Source organism: Phocoena sinus, chromosome 15 (genome assembly GCF_008692025.1).
Source record: "Phocoena sinus isolate mPhoSin1 chromosome 15, mPhoSin1.pri, whole genome shotgun sequence".
In the NCBI taxonomy this organism is placed as follows: domain Eukaryota; kingdom Metazoa; phylum Chordata; class Mammalia; order Artiodactyla; family Phocoenidae; genus Phocoena; species Phocoena sinus.
This window is the reverse complement of record NC_045777.1, coordinates 61,828,774-61,834,226: the sequence shown is the minus strand read 5'-3', so window position 1 is coordinate 61,834,226 and position 5,453 is coordinate 61,828,774.

Sequence of the window (5,453 nt, the reverse complement as noted above, 5' to 3'; positions counted from 1 at the left end):
ACATCTCCAGGCCTCAGTTTCCTCATCTGCAAAATGTGGGAGGTGATTCATTGAGGTGAAGCACATGAAAGGCTTGGCACGTCTGACACTCAGGTGTTAATTTTTAGGGTAGGGAGGGGAGCTGAATGTGACATGGTGTCCTGGATTGGGTCCTGGAACAGAAAAAAGGGCATTCGTGGAAAAACGGGGGAAATCCGAATAAAGTCTGGAGTGTATGTAGTTATAATAATGTACTGATATTAAGGGCTTAGTTTTGACAAAAGCTAAGTCACGGGAGATGTTAGCATTAGGGGAAGCCGGGTGAAGCGTGTGTGGGACCCTCTGTACTATCTTTGCGACTCTTCTGTCAATCCCAAATGTCTCCAAAATAAAGTTTATTTACAAACATCCAAATGAATGGGGGCCAAATGCTATAATCAGAGAAGGGAGGTGCTAAGTCCAGCTTAGGAAATTAGGGAAAGGCCTTCCGGAGAACAGGGAGGCTGAGTCTCAGAGGAGGAAAGGAGGAGGGAACAGCTATCTCTGGGGGAGGAAGCAGGAAAGCGAGCCCTTCCTCGCTTTCCCCGCAAAGCCCTAGCCTTTGCATTTGTTTTCCCCAACCTGGAGCTGCTCTTACCTCCTTCCCTTAATCTGGTTCAAAGCAAGTGTTAGCCCCTCAACAGCTCTCCCGACTCCCTGCCTGGGTCCCCTTCACTGCCACATGCCTTCAGGGGCCCCCCGTGCTTTCACTTCTCGGGCCCATCTCACCGTTGTGATGAATGAGTTCTGCGTGGGATTCAGGGCCGGCCATGTGGATGGGCATCCTTTGTATTCACTGGTTCACAGCCCCTTGCTCTCAAGGGCCCCACTCTTGGTTGAATGCCCTGATGTCATCAATTCTTAATAACTTTTACTACCAGGCTGGGGGCTTGTAACGGCACAGCTTTTATTATCTTACAGTTCTGGAGTCTGAAGTCTAACATGGGGCTGCAGGGCCGTGTTTCTTCTGGAAGCTGTCAGGGAGAATCCTCATCCCTCCTTTCCCAGCCTCTGGAGGCCGCCTGCATTCCGTGGCTCGCGGCCCCTTCCTCCATCTTCAAAGCCAGCAGTGCTGCATCTTCTCTTCCCTGTCACCTCTGCTTCCATCATCACATCTTCTCTCTCTGACTCTGACCCTCTTTCCTCCCTCCTAAAAGGACCTGTGATTAGGCTGGGCCCAGATTATCCAGGATAGTCTCCCACCTCAAGATCCCTAATTTACTCACATCGGCAAAGTCCCCTTCTTTGTCTTCAGCCACTCTCCTCCTCACCCACTCTGCTCCCACCTTACTAGAAATTCCAGTTCTCCATCCTTCCTCAGGACCTTTGCTCATGCAGTTGCTTCAACTTGGATTAGTTTTCCTGTAACTCTTTGCATGTCTCTCTGCCATTCTGGTGGATTCAACTTAAACATCAACTTCGTGGAGAAATCTTTCCTGATCACTGGATCTAAAGTTAATTCATTCCATTATTTTCTCTCCCCAAGGCCTCTTGGTTTCTTTCACAACATTTTTCACAACTTGTCATGGCTTGGTTACCGGTTTACTTTTGTCTATCTTCTTCCCTAAGTTTCAAGCTTCCTGAGATCAGAGATCTGTTGCTTGCAGCACATACCCAGTGCCTAGTGTAGCGCCTGTCACCTGGTAGGTGTGCAGCACTTGGTTGCTGTATAAGCGGAACACGTAAGTCAGCGTCCCAGGAACCTACGCCTTCCTTCACATGGATGACCCAGCAGGGTCTTCGTTGGAGTGTGTGTTCCCCGAGGTCCCCACAATCAAGGGCTACATCCTCTTCAGCTCTGTGGTCACAGTCTCTGTCTCTGAGAGGCCCAGATTCTAGAAATGGGAGACCGGGTTAGAACCTTGGCTTCGCCTCCTACAACATGTCTTAGACAGCCTTGGCTACGTGACAAACACCCCCCAAGACATAATGGCTTAAAAACAACAGTTTATTACTTTTCATGATTCTGTGATTAGCTTAGTGCCTCATCTGCTGGTTTTGACTGGGTTCCCTCAGCTGGAGGGTCAGCCGAGCTGGAAGGTCCAGGTGGCCTCCCTCGCATGTGTGGCAGCTGGTGCTGGCTGTTGGCTGGGTGGCCTCAGTTGACCTCTCATCTTCCAGTGGGTGAGACCTGCTTCCTTTTGTGGAGGTTTCGGGTCAGCAAAGACAGAAGCTTCCAGGCTTCTTGAGGCCTGAGCTTGGGGCTCGAACAACACTACTTCTGGTGCATTCTATGAGTCAAAGGAAGTCATGAGGCTAGCCTGGATTTAGGGGAGTGGAGAAATAGAATCTGCCTCTTGGTGGGAAGAACAACAGGGAATTTCTGGCCATATTTGATCGTCCATAGTAGGCTGTAAAGCCTTAGGTAAGAGACTTAACCTCTCTGGGCCTTACTTTCCCCCCTCTGTGAACTGGGTCTATTGGCGTCTATCTTACAGAATTATTTGTGAGAATGAAACAAGATGCACACAAAGTGCTTAGCACACAACCTCTCTCATTGAAAGTGCCCATTGAATAGAAACTGTTATTATTGCTGTTAATGTTATTACATTGTTTATAGTGGGAACTTAGCAAATGATGGATGGATGGATGGGTGGGTGGATAGATGGATGGATGGGTGGATAGATGGATGGACAGGTGGATGGATGGAAGGATGGATGGGTATGGGGGCGGGTGGATGGATAGGTGGATGAACAGACAAATGGCTTTTGGTATTCAAACAGTACGTAGCCCTGATGACTTATCTGGACGTGAGAAGTCATCTCATTTCATGAAGTTCAGAGTAAACAGCAGCTCTTTGCTGTTGAGTTCAAACACTGATTTCTAGAGAGACCTGCCCTCTTGCTCAGTTTACGTTTGTCATCTGTATGTGGGAAGTGGGGAAGGTCAGGCAGTCCTACAGCAGGCTTCATGCACACTCCCTCTTTCTGTCTCTCACACACACACACCCCCACCTCCTCGGCCTTGGTTAAATGTAGCCAAACACTAACACTTGTGACAAACACAGCCAAGCTTCCCACTGGAACGCTGAGCAACAAACCACGTGTAGTTGCAGCCCAGGGGGGTTTGTTGACATACATTCCCCCAGGCGCTGGCCGGTGTGGGTGAGGCTGGGACAGGCAGCGGTGAGGGACTCCCCAGCTGGCTGTTCCAGAGCAGAGCCCGCCTCCTTCTAGGTCCTGCTTCAGGGACCTGGCACATCCCCCTGGAGCCAGAGCCTGTCCCCAGTGCTGCCACGGGCAAGGGTGCAGAAAATCTTCCTGGAAAAGATGGTCTTTAAGAACATTTTGCCTCTGGGATTGGCCAGGTGAATTGTGAGAGGGACCTGCTAGTGACATTTTTTCCTACACCAGCCTGACACCGGGTGTGGGAGAGGTGGGGGGTGGATGGGCAGGGAGGTGCGTGAACTTCCTCGGGCTGCCATAATGGATCACCACAAACCTGGTGGTATAAGACAACAGAAATTTACCCCCTCACAGAGGCGAGAAGTCTGAAATCAGGGTGTCAGGAGGGCTGTGCCGCCTCCAAGGGCTTTAGGGAAGAATCCTCCCTTGCCTCTTCCAGCTTCTGGTGGCTTCCCATAGCCCTTGGTGTCCCTGGCTTGTGGCAGCATCCCTCCAGTCTCTGCCTCCATCTTCACATGGCCTTCTCCCTGTGTGTCCTCTCCTCTTCTAAGGATGTCAGTCATTGAGTTTAGGGCCCACTCTAATCTAGTATGACCTCATTTTGACGACATCTGCCAAGACCCTATTTCCAAACAAGGTCACATTCTGAGGCTCTGGGTGGACATGAACTGGGGGCAGCACCATGCAACCCAGTACAGGAGGTAAGGCAGAGGCAGACAGGTAGGGACCGGGAAGGGTCAGGATGCTGGTAGCAAGGGTTCCACAGTAGAAACCGGAAGGCTGTGAGCAGAGCAACACTGCCTTTACACTCAGCCAAGTCTGGCCCTATGACTTGGAGGGGCCCACACTGGTCCTTCTCCAGCCGGGCCCCTTCCCACAAGGCAAGGAGCCGTGGAACCAGGGAGATGCGCCCACATGGTCCCCACGACTCCCCACTTCTGGGCCAAGTCCTAGGTGTCCAGAACTCTGGAACCCCCTTCCTCAGCAGCACTGAGCCACTTCCAAAGGCTGCTCAGGTGTCTCCCCTAGCTCTGCCCTGCTGAGGGCAGGCTGGCTTCCAGTGTGTGCACCCCTAAACCTAAGGGAGGCTCAGGGGCAGGCATTTGTGGGGCTTAGGTCAGAACTTGGACTTTTAGCCTGGGGTATGTTCACAGGCCCTTCGAGGCAGAGTGGAGAGTGTGGGGAGAGAAGCGGGTGGTCTGTGGAACTCCAAGGAGTCTGGGAGAGTTCTGAGTTCGGATCTGGCCTTCCGGGTCGTGGTGAAGGTGTGTTCCTTAAAGAGGGAGGCTAGGACGTATTTTATTTACACGGTTTCTTAGCTTGATATCTGACTTTAAATCTGTAGACATATAGTGTACATGGGCTCTTGCTCTGGGCCCTAAACACATTACAGACTGTGAGTTGAGATGGAGGCGCCTGGGAGCCTCTGGACTCAGTACCTTTGGTTCACCACTCCCTGAGTTATGTCGTGTGTGTGTGTGTGTGTGTGTGTGTGTGTGTGTGTGTGTGTGTTTAACAGTTTGTTGGTCTCCCTTACCAGCATATAAGCTTCATGAAAACAGGGACCTTTTTCTTCTCATCTGTAAAGTGGGATTAATAATAGTCACTGTGGGACTTCCGTGGTGGCCTACTAGTTAAGAATCCACCTGCCAATGCAGGGGACACAGGTTCGATCCCTGGTCCGGGAAGATCCCACATGCCACGGAACAACTAAGCCCGCGAGCCACAACTACTGAGCCCACGTGCCACAACTACTTAAGCCTGCGCGCCTAGAGCCCGTGCTCCACCAAGAGAGAAGGCACCACAGTGAGAAGCCGGCATACCACAACGAAGAGTAGCCCCCGCTCGCCGCAACTAGAGAAAGCCCACGTGCAGCAACAAAGACCCTATGCGGCCAAAAATAATAATAATAATAGTAATAGTCACTGCTTCATACAGTTACCAGAGGAGCAAGAGAGCGTGTGGCTGCGAAGCCGGGAGTGCAGGGCCCGGCCCTCAGCGGGCGCCCCGTGAGCTCTGCTCAGGCTGCTGTTGGTTGTCTCTGGAGCCCCAGCACAGGGGAGGGTGCCCGGGAGGTGCTTTGCAAATGCTTTGTGGAATAAATGACGGAGTGGCTGAGGATGCAGGGGACTGTGTCCTCCCCAGCTCGCGAACTTTGTTCCTGAAGGCCAGGTTGGACCAAGGGGTTGCGTGATTCTCAGAACGTCCCCAGAGGCAAATGTGTGCCATCAGATCAATAAACGCAGGCTCTCCCGGCAATGTTTTATTACCAGATTGGCATTTTGAGCCAATTCCTCTGGATGCCAAGGG